The sequence below is a fragment of the Carlito syrichta genome, unplaced genomic scaffold (genome assembly GCF_000164805.1).
Source record: "Carlito syrichta isolate Samal-C Ts95f unplaced genomic scaffold, Tarsius_syrichta-2.0.1 Scaffold308743, whole genome shotgun sequence".
Taxonomy (NCBI): domain Eukaryota; kingdom Metazoa; phylum Chordata; class Mammalia; order Primates; family Tarsiidae; genus Carlito; species Carlito syrichta.
Window position 1 is genome coordinate 141,949 of NW_007252839.1, and position 19,861 is coordinate 161,809.

A 19,861-nucleotide genomic window follows, 5' to 3' on the forward strand; every position below is an offset into this window, starting at 1 on the left:
CCGCAGCTTCGACCTGCTGGGCTCCAGCGATCCTTCCGAGTCAGCCTTCCAAGTAGACAGAATTACAGGCAGGCGCTACCACGCCCGGCTGATTTTTTGATTTATTGTAGAGATGAGGTCTCGCTGCCCAGGTGGGTCTCAAACCCACGGGTTCAGGCAATCCACTCGCCTCAGCCTCCCAAAGCGTTGGGATTATAGGCTGAGCCACCGAGCCCGCTAGCCCTTCCCATTCATGCTTAAAACTCTCATCCCTTATTCTCAGCTTCCTGGTTCTTTCAGAGGGAAGAACAGAAATAACTGGTTTCTGAAACGTACCAAGTGGAACGTCTGTTTTAAATTATTTCACCTACCAAATAGGTATTTTTATCAAGACAGCTAAATTAAAGTAGCTTATATATTTGAAATGATAGTACAAATAATCTTTAGAACAAAGTCAGGACTCTTGAGCTCTTTTACGGTTTCTATCCACAGGCCCTCATTAGAACAATGATTTGTGCCTCATCGGGAAGCTATAAAGCCTGCGGAGTCCCATCTAGGTAGTCTCAGTTTGTACCATAGCTCCCTGAGTGCTTCTCACGTCCTACCTGCGGCTTGTTCCCTGGGCATATCCCTTAGGCAGGAGCTGTTTCCATGAAGAAAAAGAGGGAAACAATGAGTGTGCCCTTTAGGATACTGAGGTTACTATAAAGAGCCTGGCCCTCTGATCACAGAAGACTGTTTTATCTGAGAGCTGTAGAGTAAGTCCCTCTCCCATAACAAGAGAGAACCATTTCTAAAGCTTAGTACTGACTTAAAAGCCACTAAGAATGAGAAGAAGAGTCACAGCAAATGAACTAGTTTCATCTCAGATACTAGAAGCAATTAACGTGCAGTTTTTCTGTAGCTTCCCACATGTGCATACTCAACGCGTCTCTGCCACAAACCACACCAAAAAGGATTTGGAGTTTTTCTGAAGGAGCTACATTATAACTGAATGTATTATTCCTTCCTGTGTTTTCAATATCAGGGGAGATACCCAAATATAAGCAACAAAGGTGACAACCACAAGCTCATTTAGTAATAACTTGAAATGTCAAATATACCCAACTTCTAAAATTAATACAACACTCACTGTAAAACTGATTTTCAAAGGGGCGTCACTACAGTATATACATTGACTCTATTAGCCAAAAAAGTTTGCTATTAATATTTCTGTCCCTGAAAGGCCTACAAACCCAATTCTCCCCTTCACTAATTTTTTCCTTTCACTTGAATAGCTTTCTGAGGGCAGCTGATCTGAATCAGAAAGATCAAATGATGCCATGGTACAACAATAAATGATTATACTAGGGGGATTCCTCCCAAAACCCGGAATTATCTTTTGAAGGGCAAGCCCCATATAATACAATCTGAATTCATTCCTCCTGATCAAATGATCAATCAAAGGCTTTACCTGTAAGTCTTGAGAAGGTTGTGTCGTGATTAGCAGAAGAAACATTTTGAGTTGTGACAAACAGGTGACCGGTTCTGCCACCACGACAACGTACCTGCCCACACTGCTCTGAGGGATCAGCAGTTTTGGGTCAAAAACAGCATGACCCTCATGCCCTACCCTCCCTATTCACCCAATCTCACCCCGAGGAAAATATGTCGCAATTGTGGAAGAGGTAAAACAAAAATTGGCAGAAGCACTAAAAGGCATAAAAATTGATGAGTTCAAAAACTGTTTTGAGCAATGGAAAAAGTGTCTAGATACACTGTAGTATTGCATGGTCAGCCACGGCAGCTGTGGCATGGGAGTTGGGACAAGGGTTTCAACCCAGCATGGCAACTTGCTTCCTGGGTCTTGGGGGCCTTGGCGAATTTCCATGGCACACACCATGACTCAGTTTCCTCATGGTGAGTTGCCCACAATGCCATCTGCTACGCAGAGTTGCCGATTAGCATCCAAAGCACCCAGGACAGTGCAGACCAGACAGCAAACATTCAATAAGCGTTTCCTGTGGTTACCAGCAACAGATGGTCCACTCTACTCTGTGTTGCCCAGGGGTGCCTCTCGACAGCACAAGCCCTTTAGATTTCCTGTCCAGTGGGTTTTGAGGTGGGTGAGAGTAACACTGCCATTTTTTAATGTGAGTACAGGAACTTCTACCCTTCTGGCAAAGAAAAATAAAAATTAAACAGTGTGATATACACAATAAATTTTTAGAAACATGTCAATTCAAAACAATTTGACTTTCATGAATTAGAAGATGTGTGCTTTTTATGCAGCCTCCTTTATACTTGAAACCAGAGATGTCAAAACCTCTAGGAATAGTATATGCTTGGCCGGCCTGCAATCCACTAACTTTAGGGATATAAGGATGTGAAAAGGAAGAGTTGGGTTCAGGAAAATGTGAGGGTCTTTTACAGGACATGTGGCCCACTGTGAGCCATACCACACATGCACTCCCACAGTCATCCTCCTTGCTCAGATTTGAACACCACCCTCCATGGGTGCCTCGTTCCCACCTAAGTCGCTACACCTCTGTGGCTCTGTCGAAACCAACTTTCCTTAAGAGATTGAGCTTTGAATGAAAAAATGCTAGCTATTCTCTTAGTCTCTTAATGTGATTTGGACATATCAATGCTTAATTCTGATCATAAAGAGTTGGAAAAGTGTTTTTCTGAAAAGTATTTCAATAGAAATAACAGGGGAGAAACAATATTCTTCATACACTGTCAACACTACTTTGGGTAGAGAAAAGGCGATAAATTATTTCACTGGAATATTATTCCTTTGACTAGCCCAGCCACCAAGATGCAGCAAAGCCCGCAGTTCAATGTGCACATCCAGTTCTACTCAGTAAATGAGTACTGTGCACACAGCAGGGTTTCAGCTGCTCCAAGCTGGTGCCGAGTTAGATATAGCTTCACCCGAGGAGTAGGGCTCAGGTGAGATGAGCCAGACAAACTAGGAGAAGGCAGAGAGGAGTAGTCTGCTGGAACTCCAAGGTGGCTTGGGGCTCCTTGGAGCTAGCAACCCATCTGAGAGACTTCCTGAAATGTCCCTGAGGTTAATTCTGAGGGATGGGTGGGAGTTTTTCCAGGAGAAGTCTTACAAGTAGGAGGGAAGAGATGAAGTTCTGGCCAGAGAAGGCCATGATGTGAGCGTTGGGGGGAGGGGTGCCAGGAGGGGTCCTGTGGAACACAGTGGATTCGTAGGTCAGCATCAGGGAATAAAGAGAGAGAGGATTTTCAGAGAGCGACAGGCTTGAACATCAGGATAACAAGTCTGAAGGACACTGAGGAGTTTTGACCAAGAGAATGTCGTGACTGTGCTCTGCATGGTATAGGCACTTCTCTTCACAAGGAGCTCCCAAGGCTTCCCGCCTGTATGGCCAACATTGCTGAGTCCTAGAAAATACAGCATGCTCTAGAAACTGTTGACAGGCAAATTTGTTCTAATTCTCCAAAAAGAAAAGAAGATGGGGATAAATACTAATCTCAGGAGCAAAATACAGAATGATTAGAAGTTGATGTCTGTGCACCTACGACAGAACTGTCACTAGCAAAGGCAGATCCTGTGTGGCTCACGTGTTTCATGATCAGGTAGCATTACAAGGATGACAGATCAGGACAGTAGCCCAAGCCAGCACGGTCCGTGGGTCCACTTGGCAAGCCTCTCCCGATTCAACTGCACTTTCAAAGGAAAAATGTGGGTTGGCTGACATGGTTTCATGGATTCATGACAGGCTACACGAAGCATGTTGCTAAGAGGACTGATTTCTAACTAGGAGGAGTACAGATGCTAAATAGCATAGAACTTGGCCTCGTTTCACATTTTCACCATGATTCTTCAGTAAATAAAGCTATAGAAGGTGCAAGACGTAACAGTGTCAAATAGAACTGTGTATGTGCTGGATGACAAATCAGATCTGAGGTGACCTCACTAAGCTAGAAAGAAGAAGTGTTGAGAACGGTACTAATTTTAAAAAGGACAAGGGACCAGTGCTTTGACTAAGTCCCAAGTCCCAGTTACACAGGGACTTGGTAGCAGGAGAGGGCAGGATCCCTGAGAGTTTTCTTGGAGCCTTTTGCCCTGAGTCTCAGGTACATTTCCGGCAGCCCATGCAAAGCTTGTCAGAAAGAGCAGAGCTGTCAGGTGGCTGCTGGGAAGAGGAGACTCAGTTATCTTCAAACCGAGGGACTGACACGAGAAAAAAGTACGTATGGTATAAGAGGCCCAGAATAAAGATGAGTCAGGGACGCAGATACTTGTATTAACCATTTCTTTCAACCATTTTTTTAAACTGTTAGAGCTGTCTAAAAAAGGATGTGTTGCCTCTGGATGGCAACGTTCCTGTCACCAAAACCTTTAAGAGGACTCAAGGGCTCCACCAGGCCTCCAAGACCAACAATGAAGTGTGTTATGTAACACACAATGAAGTGTGTTATGTAAGGTTAGACCTCTGACTCCAGACAGAGCCTCTGGAGTGGGCTCAGGTGGCCGGCTTCCTGTCCGGATCTCCCAGGCACGCCTGACCCCACGGGCAGCATGTGGAGATGACAATGTCTTGGCAGGCGTGGGTCTCCATGCATAGGCTCCACTGAGGGAGGAAGTGAGGTCCCTTTCGGAGCCTCAAGTAACCACAACTCTGAGTAGGGTCACTCTGCAGTAGACAGCTGTGGTGGCTCTCCAGCAACTTGGAAAACAGGTCACTCTAGAAGGGATCAGATTTCCTGCAATCTCTTCTCTCTTGAGTTCCCGCCCACCTCAAAGGCTGCACCCAAACCCCAAGGATCTGGCAACAACAATGTTTTCGAGATGTAATTAATACAACTGTTTACACAGAGCATCTGCGGGTCAGAGATGGCGATTGTGTGCAAGAAACAGCTGTGATCAGAGCAATCTTAGGGCAGGGAGGCCACAATGTCCCCAAGGAAGTTACTGCCTTTGTGAAGTACTTGACATAATTAAACTCAGGAAACTAAGTCAGGCGGCCTGAGCAGTTTAGGTGAAAGACTGTGAGCTCCCGGGTCTGCCATTCTCCCTGGGCATCATCAGGCATTCCAAGGAAGGACGCGTGCTGAAATGCAGAGCCCCAGCGCCCTCTGCTACAGGAGCAGGCCACTCCCAGGAGGTCCCAGAGATGCTGAGATAGGCTCTGCTCTCAGACTGATGATGGATCCTGCAACAAAGACTCGCTTCTGACAAACTGGCAGCCTGCTGGACTGAGTGAAGTGCTTCAAGACCCAGGCTCTCTTAGGAAAAAAAAAATTTAAGGATTGAAACTATAAGATGCAGCCCTCCTTGTAATATCTGGTATCACCAGTGTATTTAATGCATCGCTTCAAACTCAATTCATTAGCCTGCTCTTTTCTATCAAAAAGTTTCCAGTCAGAATGTTGAGAATGGAGACCCCTTTGTCTTTGTCGTTGCTCTTAATCACACATCTGTTCACAAAGTTTGGCCGGTGACACTGGAAGTGATTATGAGATTCACATCACCCTTTCTCAGGAAATCAGGTCCTGGGAGGGGTGCCCAAAACTGTTGGCAGGGGATGCCCTCCCTGCCACCCCTGGAGTGTGCCAGTGCAGTGCCTGGCCGGGTCAGACTCCGCCAAGGGCACTGAGTCCCAGTTGGGACAGCTGGCCCCCTCTGACAATGGTAGCTCTGGTGGGGGATCCTGCAGTGCCTTCAGCATGGCTCTGATGGCTACAACGTGTCCAGCGCTCTAGCTCTGGAATCCCTCCTGCTCTCTGGGACCCACGGTCCTGCTTAGCTATTAGAGGCAAAAGACTTACATGGTCTGAAGAGAAGTCAGAGTATCTTCTTAGCTGTTTCAGGCATTTATTTCATCTTTTCACAAAGCATTGTCTTCACTGTCATGGTTTATGCTATCACTCTGACTTCCAACTCTGACAGCCAAATAGTATCTTTTAATTCTTAGAGAATGGAGCAGTTAAAAAAAAATTACCCATTTCATGGTCCAAAACAAAACAAAATGATAGGTCAGATGGGGGTGCCTAACTCAGCACAGACGTCCGTTATATAATCTAAAATTTCTGAGTAATTCCATGAGGTGTGGGGAAGATCGAGCATAGTCTTTGTAGGATTTTGGGCATAGAATTGTGATCTGATTAATTCCAGAAAATGAATCAACAGAGGAATAAACCACACACCGCGATGTGTGAAAAGAGCAGCAAGAGAGAGAGAGCTGAGGAGTATCTTAAAAATTAATTTTCATTTCCTCATTGAGGCCATGGGAAAGGCGAAAATGGCAAGACAGGGACATTTACGGAGAGCTGCTGATGGTTCAGTCCTGATGGCTTTCCTTGGCATCGCTCAGTAGCTGGTCCCTTGGGCAGGGCAGGCTCCTGAGGTTCTGGTTTACTCCTCACCGCCTTGATATCTGACCCGAGGAGTCAGACTCAAATCACTAAATAAATTAACTCAGATGGCACATGGACAATCTTTTTATTTTTCCCAAAATAATTTATTTCAGAACAGATTTTTTACGGAACATCAAGTGTCAAAAATCTCAATTTCATTTTTTGTCGTAGTAACTTTAAGTAGTACCAGTTCGAATCCAAGTATCACATATTTACTTAACTGCAAAATTTACACTGTAGCCCTATCCCATACATATGTATCAACTTCAAATTTAAGGTTACATTTCTTTTTTTTTTCTTTAATTATTTTAATTTAAAGATATGGGGTACAATTCCAATTTAGGTATACAAGTGGTCATCGTACAGGTAAAGTTTGGGCCACCCATGAACAATCTTTTACAGTTTACCTGTTCACGTGGTATTTCAGCTACTTTGCCGCACCTTTGTACCAAGTTGAAAAAACTGAAGCCGCAAACCACACAGGGCTGACAGCATGGAGGGCCAGGTTTGCCTATTCCTGCTTTCTTTTGGATAATTTAGTTATTTTACTTTTATCCTGCTGAAGGAACAGGTTCTTTGGAGCTAAACTAAGATTATAGATAAGCAAACAGAAAAAAAGACATAACCAACATTATGCATATGGCATTTGTACTTTCCGAATTATTTTTATGCCTACAGGGTAAACAGGTGTATTTATTTACAAAAAGGGGATTTTCAAAACAAATTTTTCACGTTTGACTTTTTTTCCATTTAACAATATACTGTATAGTTTTTTAAGATTTTAGCAGATATTTGCCCCTAAATATTTTTTATTGGCTGAAGATTATTTCCTCATATGGCATTACTGAGAATGGAGATCGCTAGAGAAAGGCTAGGCAGACATACAGGGCGGTTTCTCGGTAACAATGTAGCGAACTTCCAGCAGGCCTGGACTGATACAACGGCGTTGGTAAACAGACTCCCTACAAGCTTCTCAAGCAAGAGCTTAAATACTCACTGCTACAATAGAAAAACGACCAATCAGCTCGCTGCCAAGCGCTGACCAATCAGTTCACCACTAGGCCCTTACCTCCTGCCAATTGGTCCTTAGTACTGACCAATCAGCACAGCTAGTACCGACCAATCAGCTCACAACTAGTGCTAGCCAAACGTCTCGTCTTAGGGTTATATCAGCACCAAGTCTCAGCTTCAAATCGGTAATCCCCTGTGGTCCCCTCCCACTGTGAGAGCTTTTTTGTCCTTTCAATAAATCCTGCTTTCTCAATTTCCAGCCATCCGTGTCCCTCATTCCTCCTGGGCATGAGACAAGAACCCCAACCGAAGAGCTGTAGAAGATCGTGGGAGCCAAAGAGCCATGCACCCCTGGAGGCTGGCTTGCCAGCCATCGGAGCGGGCAGAACCAGGAGAGCTGCTGGAAGAAGGCGAGACTCCAAAGCTGAGACACTACTGGGGGCTGCAACACTCTCAGGGCTTGGCTTGCCAGCCCATTAGGGCTAACACTCCAGGGGTTAGGCTTGGCAGTCCACTGAGTCAGCAACACTCTCAGGGCTTGGCTTGCCAGTCCATTAGAGCCAACACTTCTGGCACTAGGCTTACCAGCCTATAGAGCTGACCCTCTCTGGGTCTTAGCTGGCCAATTCATTGAGCTAACGCTCTTGAAGTCCAAGCTGACCTGGAAAATCTGTATCATTATCATTATATACTTCCCCAGTGCCTGATTGCCTTTAGGTCTTTAGAACTATGTTGTCAGTAAGCACACTCTGTGTATAGAAAAGAAACATACCTCCCAACCCCCCAGGTTCCTGGCCCAGCAAGTCCTGGTTGCTTAATGTCACAGATTGGTTATGCAGAGAAATACAGACTACTCGGGTTTTGAAAAATCAGAGGGCTTTCAGTGTCTAATGAGGTTGCCAACACCCTCATTTTTTCCCCTGTTTTAATGGTCTGCAACCAAATGGAGTCTAAAGGAAAAAGACTTTTTTCCAGCAGCTACACTGTCAGGCAAAGGGCAACTCTGGACTCTGTATTAGAAGAAACACTAATTTTATATATGTTACTAGTAGGTATTGCTGTGAGGCCTGATTTGAGAATTTTTGCATTACGGTTTAAATTATTTCTCAAACTTCCTATGATAAAAAACACCTACACCTTTCCAAGCAGGAAAAAAATAGAATGAATTTTTTTTTAAGTGTGGGGAGAGACCAAGAGTACAGACAGAAAGCACGGAGAAAAAAAATTTAGTTGCATCTGGAAGCACATTGATAAATCCCACTTTTTTTCACCAGTTGGATCATCCTACAGATATTGTTGGGCAAATTTCAGACTCCATCCCAGCTGTCACTCAGTCAGCACCTCGCACTCCAGGGTGTGTTGCTACCCTGCAGGATGTCCCTAGGTGATGGCAGGCAGACACAGGGTGGGGGGTCCTGAGGCCAACACATGGGAATCAGGTACAAAGGGGCTGTGGACGTTTGGGAGAAATCACAAAAATAAGACAAGGCATGTCCCTTATGCAAATGCTACAATATAAAAGCCCCTGCCAATCCAGTATTAGGACCAATAGGCCTTGGAAGGGGCTTCAGTCCTATCAGGTTTACAGAAAACCCCTCTAGGTGAATGTGGGGTGATTTACTTATCCATTTTCTCTCTGATGGATGTTAGGACTGGTTACAGTTTTACTGTTTCCTGTTTAAAACAAAATACTGGGTAAAACATTTTCTGGGGGAGGCTTTCTGGGCTGAGGTTATTATTACAATGGCTGTGTTTATCTTCCCTTCCGCTAAAGCTCTGAGAACATCTAGGCCAGCAGGCAAGGAGACAGGACATTGGACTTTTGTGTTCCAGGCAATACTGCCTCAGGGAGGTGGTCATCAAAATGCAGCCAACACCAGGAGACTCACCTGGGGGCACCTGTGAAAAACACAGATTCCTGGAATCACAGAGCTGGGGTGGGGCACAGAAATATGTACTTGACAAACACCTTCAGGAGCTTCTTTGCTTGTTAAAATTCCAGAACCAGCGACTTGGGCTTCAGAAAGAGCACAGGCTACACAGCCTTGGGCCAGTCACAATTTCCCTGGCCTCAGTTTTCTCACAAGTAAAATGCAGCTGATCACATGTGTGTGCAGGACTGGTGGAGAGCTGGGGTAAAGGGCTTATGTCACATTCGTTCCGTTCCATCAGCCACACTAGCATGGCACACAGGTGCTTCCCCTCACATCTAATCGAAGCAGTCCTTCCCAGAACTTCAGGAAGGGTTCTGCCCTGTCTTCAGAAAGGACGCACTCCACGCCGGGGCTCTCACAAGTCTCCCTGGAGCTGACAGATACCATGGCACCAACACCCTTATGAGTGGCGGCAGGCAGAAGGATTTCTTTTTCCAACAAAACCAATGCATTTCCACTGTGGAAATGTGAAAGTTTCATGAGGATCAGCTTGGCCCGAAACACCCGACTGACCAATTTATATCAGAGTGGAAAAAAGTATCTTGGCTTCCCTGGTCCCTGAGACTGTGATGCTTCTTTGTCATTCCAGAAGTAAAGTGGCCATAAATGGAACGTATCACAGGTGAACTCCCTTGTCTTATTTCCATTGATTAACATTATTTTTAGAAAGGAGCAGAAAAAATACACATGAGTTTCAAAGACGGCTCTCCTTACTCTCATCATATACATATAGATTTTAGTCCACAGGGTGCCCCAGCACTAACTCTGAAACAAATTTAAATGCATATGTGTCTATTTTACAGGATTCTTAATGTCAAGTACCTTGATGAATATAACTGGAAAGTTATAATTCAGGTATGGTAGTCATGTGAGAGAAAATCTCAGGAGAAGAGCTTGGGGAGGGGCTGGGAACCAGGGAGAAGGGGTGGACTGAGTCAAAAGGCCTGGGGTTCCCCTTCATACACCACCTCGACCCCTGAGTAAAAGGGGGGGAGGTGAGGCTTCACTGTTTCCTCCTTAACGAGAAAGCAGTACTTCACCTTTGTATGTGTGTCTGTGCATGTCCGCGTATCTGTGTATGTCTATGTGTGTATCGTGTGTGTGCCTGTGTCTGTGTACGCCTGTGAGTCTGTGTCTGGGTATGCTGTGTGTGTTCGTGTGTGTCTGTGTCTATGTCTGTGTATGTCTATGTATCTGTGTCTGTCTATGTCTGTGTATGTGTCCGTGTGTGTTTGATCTGTGTCTGTGTGTCTGAATGTGTGTCTGTGTTTGTCTGTGTCTGTTCGTGTGTGTGTCTGTGTCTGTGTATATCTGTTTGTGTCTGTGTGTCTGTGTGTTTCTGTGTATGTCTACGTGTGTCTGTGTATATCTGTATGTATCTTTTTCTATATGTATCTGTTTGTCTATCAGTGTGTGTCTGTGTCTGTGCATGTCTGTGCGTGTCTGCATGCGTCGGCGTGTGTCTGTATGTGTGTCCGTGTCTGTGTATCTGTATGTGCCTATGTGTGTCTGCGTGTGTCTGTGTATGTGTCTCTGTGTGTCTGTTTCTGTGTATCTGTGTGTGCCTATGTGATCTGCATGTCTGTGTGTGTCTCTGTGTGTCTATGTTATATGTGTCTGTGTGTGTCTGTATATATCTGTATATGTGTTTTTCTACATGTGCTTGTTTCTGCCTATCTGTGTGTCTGTGTCTGTGCATGTCTGTGTGTCTGCATGTGTAGGCATGTGTCTGTATGTGTGTCTGTATCTATGTGTGTATGCGTGTGTCTGTGCTACGTGTGTCTGTGTGTGTCTCTGCAGGTGACTCTGAGTCAGGCACGTCTCCTCTCATTGCACAAATCAGGAAATTGAGGCCTGGAGGCTAAGACAGCCCCCTCAGGTGGGACCAGGACAGGTGCCATGCATGGAACCAGGACTATCTTCCCCAGAGATGAGACTTAACGTGGCACCTGCTAAGTCAGCTTCAGTCTTGTCTATGCAGATCATCCCTTCATGCACGAGGGAGAATAACCACAATAACAGCAGCTAACATTATCCGGCACCTACCACATGACCACCCTCTTCATTTAGTCCTCACAACAGTCCAGCATTTTCTTCACCTTAGAGAAAAGAAGCTAAGCTTTGAGAGGCTATGCGACTTGATCCTTTGAAATTCGCAGGGTGAAGGGTCAACTGAACTTGGAGACCAGAAGAAAGAGGATCTGACTGGTTCCGCGTGGTGTGGGGAGACTTGAGAACCAAAGACAAAGTGATAAGTACACAATTAGCCCCAGAGTCTTGGACAGAGCCCCTCAAGAAAGGCCTATGGCAGGAGCTTTGTTAGTTTCAGGGAAAATCCACCTCTGCGACTTTGCTTTCTTTAAAAGATGAATTTTTTTTCTCTTTTATTAGGAGAAACAACAGCCAGAGATAAGCGAACCCTGAGATCAGGCTGCTGAGACGAGGGAGCATCTGACTTAGCAGCTGGGGGAGGGGCTGCATCTGCTGCCGCCATACCAGGACCTCACTTGCTGGGGTCCAAAGGGTCCAAAATGTTTCTGCTACATTCCTTGGGGTCTTTCTCATTTTTCAAAAATGTTTTCTTTACCTGCTAAAGAGCAGAATCTGTCTACAGCCTCTAAAATAAACACAAGGAAGATGGAATCCCATTGCAATTAGGATGTACGGAAGTCTACCTGAAGCACAATGTATTCCTTCTTCCCACCCTGTTTCTCTCTCAGATGGATCTGCTATGACTTCATAAATACATCATCCTGGAGTATCTAGCACACAGGAAAGTTAAAGTCAGAAGAGAAATGGTGGAATCTCCTGTAGTAAACTATACTTCCTATTTTTATTATGAACACAGCAGAAAATGATGACCTACATATTTTCACTCCTTCCTACTCATGAACTTATGGCCTCCAACTTAAGAATTCTCCACAAACTGGTAGGTCAACTGCCCAAACCCCAAGTCCTTGAAAACTTCTCGACAGCTGGATCCCATGACAGGACAGGCCAGTCTCCCCAGATGCCCTCCTGACAGCAGAAGGCCACACCTGTGAGGCCCCATTGCCTTGAAACCCACGGCTCAGGAAGGGGACTACGCACGCCGTACAAATTTGGCACCTGCCTCTCATTATGTAGGTGATAGGGGGCAGCCTTAAAAAAAATAAATGGCCAATGTCTCTTATTCAGACTGTAAAGGTGTCAGACACGCAGTTAATGCAGTTGCCTCCATTGAGCTCTCTCTCCCAAGGATAAGAAGCTGGATTCTGGGTGAGGCCCATTCACTTTTCTCCTCATCAGTCAATGAAAACTCACTTCCACAGGTTCATTTCCAAGGAATAAATGTTACCACCTGACGTCATCCTGTCCAACAGCCCCTTCAGGAAAAGCTTTCCCTTGGTAAGGAGGATGACTTGACTTCAAGGAACCAACACGCACTTCTGCGTGATGGCTTCACCCTGGCTGTATGGGAAGTCCTTGGTAGCTGTGCTGCCCACCCCGCGAAGGGTTTGCCATCATCCACAACACCACGGACGTTTTGTGACGCCCATGCCTGGCATCTGCCAGCACCTCGGCATGTCCTGAGCTTCCAGGGACAGTTTCAATAGGACGCGGTGGCCAGCACTGCCAGCCAAGCACATGCAGCAGCCAAACAGCACCCAGACATTGCCCAGGAAACTGCCAGAAAGACATACACAGAAGTGAATGCTTAGGTGGCAGGCACCAGTTTTGTCTTTCTCAGTTAAGAAAACTCTGTGTGTATTATTTACACATATAAACAAACAAAACACCAGTCACCAGCTAAACGTTTCCACAAAAATTAGAATGCATCCTAATGTAGTTTTCACTTCTCAAAAATGAACTCTTCGTTATTTATGATCTATAGATTTGAACAGAAATGACTATTTCCAGAAAAGAAAATTTCATGACCTCATGAAAGGACAAGCTGAGGTGGAGCAGAGGTGCAGCACAACCGGGGAGAGATCCCTGGCTTTATTTCCCGTTGACTGAAGATTGGAGGTGAGCAGTGGCAAGCATGCATGAATTCGTCAGTATGGTCACTGTGCAATTCACTACTCACTGTATGTTACTAATTTTTAACTGTAAAGGCCAGGCTAGTGTTTCTAAAACCAAGGTCCTGTAAGTCAAAAATAAAATGCTAAACCCCCAACCGACTGCATGAACCCCCTCTGAGCCAAGGGAAATCTGAAAACCTGAATTCCAGGCAGGGATGGAAAAGGAGATCTGACACGCCTTGCTATAGCCCTTCCCTTTCAGAGTTTAGCCATTTAAGTAGAGATCATAAGACTGATGAAACAGACTCTGGAAATAAAAGACACCCAATTCCAATTTGACTCTAGTGAAGCATCACATGGAAAATAGCAGGCCCTAAAGGATATAAAAACATTTTACCCCCAAATATATATTTTTTGGCATATTTTGAAATAGCTCTGCAAAGCCATCTTTTGTGGGGAAATATTTGCAGAGCGTTTCCATTAACAAAGCCAGACCTTTCCCCTCCCAGGCCTTCCAGGATCAAGGAGGGATTAACTGAGAGTTGACAATTTAAAGTCTGAATAAGAGACTTTGCCATGTATTTTCTCTAAGCACTGCCACTTATCGTCTACATAATAAGAATCTTGGTCTCCACAACACCCTTAACTCAGATATTTCTTTTCTACTGATTTCAGGTATTTAGACAATAGGTTAACTCTCTCAACCAACTGTCAACTAAAGGATCCCTAAAACTCACCTATGACTTGGAAGCCCCCCAATCCCGCTTTGAGATATTCCACCTTTCCAGGCCAAACCAATGTATACCTGACATGTATTGACTGATGTCCCTGCCTGTAAATTCCTGTCTTCCTAAAATGTGTAAAGCCAAATTGTAACCCAGTCACCTTGGGTGCATGTTCTCAGGATCCTTTGAGACTGTATCTTGTGACAAAGTTACTCATATTTGACTCAGAATAAACCTCTGAATATTTTGCAGCATTTGGCTTTTTGTCAACAGCTCTCCAAATTCCTAATCTTGACTCTCATCTCTAAATGGACAGATCTTAGCTACATCATCAAAACCAGATGTATTATCTCCAAATTGCTGGAGATATGGTGCTGGTCACGCACCTGCTGGCCCTGCCCAGAGTGGCTGACGCCAGAGCAGGCAGAGAGCTGTAATTAGTCCAGCACATGGATGACATGCATCTGTCTGTCACTATGCTCCTTGACATTTGTTACCACAAGCTTGTTTTGAACCGGTGGAAAAAGTATACAAACTGGATTTCATTAAGATATTTTGTGTGATATATCATTTTCTCTAAAACCAATCATAACAATAATGTAATAAATATAGCAAAGATGGTTCTAGGAAATGAAAAACAGATCCATTTCATTTGCTGCATTTGTAGGGGTGTGTGAAATTTAGGAGTGCATGGCTCTAAGGCCTGGTTTGGATTTGTAAGTGCCCTCTGCTATGAAGTAGCAAGGAAATGGAACCCTGAATGCAGCACTCTCAACTTGGGCCTCTGAGAGAGGCAGGCACTAGTACTCCTTATGCAAATCGTGCCACAGCAATGAAGGCAAGGTGTACCTGCCTGGGAGCATCCTCTGGGGCACCTCAAATGCCCTTGAGGGCTCAGCGTCTAATTGAATTGTCAGACCAAATGTCAAAGGAAGACAGGGCTGGTTGACAGAGTCTCACCACCAATATTGTGCTGCAGGTCCTGTTCTTAGGAGAGCAGAAACCATGAATAGCATGGAAGAACACGGGCAACTTCCATTGCACTGTCCTTTGCAAATCACGAACTGCTATCTATTAAGGAGCTGTAAAATAAATTTAGTGGGTTGCAACCAGAATTTTTTCCTCAAAGGAACGGAGTGGACTTTAGAAGGGAATATTGGAGTTAAGTCATTAGTAAGGCTTCATCAGGGTATGTATTGTTTCTCTAAACTTCAATCGCGCGTGTGTGTATACTAGGTCAGGGCTTTGAAGAGATGCCCTACGGGGTCCCCTCTGTGTTGAAACCCTGTGAGTGTGATTCGCCCAGCCTGCGTAGCTCCTCCGAAGGTGACGCCTCCGGCCTGAGAAGCAAGCCTGCCATGGCCTCAGTATCACCCATGGGTGCCAGCTTGCCACCAGTCAGGGCCAGGTTTTGGAACACAGTAGTAGCTAGTGTTGCTAAAGAATGGCATTTCTGGAATCATTCGGCTCTCCTGGGCCCTGCACTCTGGTAGGTGACTGGGAGGAGTATGCTGTCAGAGGGAGACAGGAGGGGATGCAGATGACCGCTCGCCTCTCCCTGGTGTCGCCTCATCACTCCTTCCCTGGCTGCTCCCATCCACTCTGCCCACACGTCCTTCTCAACATCAGGAACTACTGCCCCCAGGACCTTTCGGGATGGCAGTTCTTAGCACTTTTTAACCCCATCATAGATAATTACAGGGGAAGGACTCACTCATCATCTATCGTCTTCTGACATGGCTGCCCCTTTTCATTCAGAAGGCCCATCTTGCAAGTTGAGGGCATTCTCCTTTAGCACATATAATTGTGAAAAGAACACTCTGGTTTTTAAACCAGAAACTAGGGTCAAAATTGTGTCTCTATCATTTGCCTGTTTGGTGACCTTGAGTACCAGCCCTCCTAGGACAGCGGTGAAGGTGAAGCGCAGTCACGGTCAGGCGCTAAAAACAGTGTCAGACACCCAGTGTCACAAACATTTTGAAGAAATAAAATCACATTCAAAAAACAATCTCATATACAAATCTATATATTGCATTTCAACCAGCTACAGTTCAAGACCTTGAACTGCTATCAACACACAAGGCTGGCCTTTCCTGGCATCTGAGGCTGTATGTCTGGACAGAGCTTCAGTTTTCAGTCAGGGTTTAGCATGAGTATTTTTTAAAAATTGGGTGAAACTTCTGAGTTGTAAGATTAGTGGTTTTAGTATATGCTTTCCAGTCTTTTAATGTCCTCTATGCTATGCCTTTTCATCTCTTTAGTTATTATATGTGAATCCTAAATAATATCACCAATTCTTTTTTTTTAGTTGGAGTCTCACTCTGTTGCCCAGACTGGAGTGCAGTGGCATGCTCCCGGCCACCGCAGCCTCGACCTGCTGGGCTCCGGAGATGCTTCTGCCTCAGCCTTCCAAGTAGCTGGAACTACAGGCATGCGCTACCACGCCTGGCTAATTTTTTTATTTATTGTAGAGATGAGGTCTCTCCAAGTTGCCCATGCGGTCTCGAACCTGCCGGCTCAGGCAATCCACTCACCTCAGCCTCCCAAAGAGCAGGATTACAGGCTGAGCCACCGAGCCCGGCTATTGTCACCAATTCTTAAAGAAAGGATTCATGTGGGCAGAAAAGGACCCAGGGACCAGGAAGGGGCCCAGCCCAAGGTGGGAAGCTTCTAGGCTGGGGAACTTTGGCCAGTCTGGAGCACCTTACAGAAAAAAGACATCATCATAACTAAAAATGCATGTACAACTCCTGATGGAATATGAAGAAGAGAGTATCACCTAGAAGTCAGACTCAAAAAACTGAATTTTAATCTAGCCCATCACTTGAGCAACTCGCATTGGCAGGCAATAGGGAAGCCTGCAGAGCAAGCTCGAGGGAGGTCTGGTGAAGCAACCCCACCACAGGGTCTCCCATGGCAAGCTGGGAAGGCTGCCAAGCGGCCTTACTTTTGGACCAGGCTTCAGCCAAGCCACCAGGAGAAGGACATCCTCAAGACCACTGGAGATGTGTCGATGGGACCGGCTGTTAGGTAACATAGAGACTCGTGGTTCATTTTCTAATGTGATGACAGCATGACTGTGTAAGAAAACAAAGTATATGTTTTCAGCAATGAACAATGTGAAGCATGGAAGGTGAAATGACATTTCTTCCAACATGATGACACTGGCCTTGACTAGCAGTGAAAGGGTGGATGTGGGAGGGAAAAAGCTTCCTGATTTGGGGCTCTACATGTGTACGCACAATTGGAAATAGAAACAGCTTCTGCTGAATTCCCATCCGAACAGCATCTTCCCTGCCAGGTCTTCCTGCAAGTCCTCCTGTGTATGTATGTATATATGAACCACAGGCACCGCAGAGCTCCGTGTCCTGGCTAAAAAATCCAGAACCATCTGAATGCCCATTTTAGAGACAGCCTTGCAGGAAGATGAGTCAGCTATTACACAAAACGAGGTCGACGTATACACACTGCGATTTAGACTGCTGTAAGTAAAGTAAAATTAAGTTTTAAAAAAAAGCAAGTGGCAAAACAATGTGTATCACATAAACTCACTTAAACAAAAATATAAGCAAAACCCAAACAATCTTTGATGTGCACATATATTTTTATGCAAAATACACAGAAAAAATGCTAGAAGGATTTCTCTCCGACTCTTTTTTTTCTTTGAGTTGGAATCTCACTCTGTCACCCAGGCTAGAGTGCAGTGGCAGGCTCATGGCCACTGCCACCTCAACCTGCCAGGCTCTGGCAACCCTTCTGCCTCAGCCTTCCAAGGAGCCAGAACTATAGGTACATGCTACCACGCCTGGCTCATTTTTGACTTATTGTAGAGACGAGGTCTCACCAAGTTGCTCAGGCTGGTCTCGAACCTGTGGGCTCAGGCAAACCACTCGCCTTGGCCTCCCAAAGTGCTGGGGTGACAGGCTTAAGCCACCGTGCCCGCCCCTCCCCTACTCTTAACTGGAAGGGGGACTCGAGGGGGAGTGAAAATGTGGCTCTTGCTTTTTACTAGTTTCCTGAAATTGTGAAGCCTTTTACAAAGAGGAGATATTTTTGTATCATGTAATTAAAATACAGCTAAATAAATAAATAAATGGAGACAAAAAGCGATGGCAGGAGAGGAGGAAGGGAGCAGGAGTGGGGCACATGGAGGCGGGCTGGCCTGCAGCCAGAGCTGGACTCTTCATCCTCAAAGAGACAGGAGTCAGATAACATTTTAGCTTCATCTGCAAAGCCTTCTCGTTCCAAAAGAAAACAGTGTCAGCACTCCAGAAGGGTCGACAGCTGGGCTGAGGAGGCTCCCCTGGGAGTCGCAGGGAACGTGGAATGACGGAAGCGGTCACGTGACCGCAGGCACTCCCTGCAATGTGTATTGTAATCAGCTATTACCTTGGCGCGAGCAAGTGCTGGGCATTTAATTTGCAAGGGCAGATGCCTGGCAGTTGACTGTGAAACTACTCTGAAATTATCCCTGAGAATCTGAACAACCAGAGTGTGGCCAAGGCCTCATTAAAAGGAAGCTGCACAAAGGGGGAGATGGCGGCCTGTGAAGCCAAATTTCTGTAAAGGCATGGGACATACCACGTTCTGCTTCAGGAGAGCGTCCTGTGGGCATTTTCTGCATCTGTTCTACAGAGCCGATTGCATCCTCTCTCTGGGGTTTTCCTGTGCCCGAGGCCCTTCCCCACCTGATGTCCCTTCTGTGCAGGGACAAGTCCAAGTGGAACGCAGAACCTGAAGACGCGTTTTCTTCTTAGACGGCCTGAAGCTGGGACATCCCATTCCTGTGGCGCACCTCAGGGTTTGTGGGAGCTTTTTCTCCAGGTGGGATAGCTTCCAGTGTGTCACAACATCACAAAGATCATGTGAGAAAATGCCGCCTCTCTTATTTCTTCTTCCCAGTTTGATCTTGCTACCAGTGCTTCCAAGAACCAGAAATCCTTGGCGCCGACAAAACACACTGTGCCCCACCTCTTAAATGTCTTACATGCATCCCAACTTCTGTGAAAGCATGGCTCTCACTCTTTTGTGTGCACAGAATAAGGCTGTTAAAGAGAACATTTCTGAGACTCACCCTCCAATATTCCAACTCAGCAGGTCCCTATCAGGGCCTGAAAATTTGCATTTTCTAAGAAATGCAGGTCAAGCATAGGACTGCAAGGACATGCTCAAAGTGCAGGTTTTTAAATAAAAAATTAAGAAACTTCTTAAAACCAACCTGAAATCCTGTGAGTGTGAAGTGGGCTTGCTGGGCAGCAGTTAAGCTTTGCCAGCCTGTGTTCTCAGTGGAAATGCCGCCGCTGAGCGCCGAGCGCCCCCCCCACACCCACCCTCCCTTGCGGTCAGCCCTAAATAGCACACTCACGGCGGTGGGGGAAAATATTTTTCCTTGTTTCAAGTGGGCAGTGGAAGTAGTGAAAGCCTAAGTAAACTCTGACCATTAGATAATGGGCCATTATAACTCTGGACGACTTCCTGAATGGCCCTAAAAAAAATAGGCTTCTCATTTCCTGCCTGAAGAAAAGAGAAATATTAGGATAGGCTGTGTACAGAGCATGCAAGCGTGCCATGAAAAATGGCGAGGGCTGGGGGAGGGAAGAGGAGGGACCTGGGGAGGTGAGGAGAGGGAAAGGCCAGGGGCAGAGGAAGGGAGAACTCGAGGTGGGCTCATGGAGTAGAAGGGAAGACAAAAAGAAGAGAGAGGAAGTCTGTTCTCCCACAGGCTGCCAAACCCCACGCATCACAGCGCTCTGGACAGCCAGCCACATCACAGCAGAGCTGCCCCTCGACGCCTGCTCCCCACGGACAGCCGACCACAGCCGTCACCTCTGCT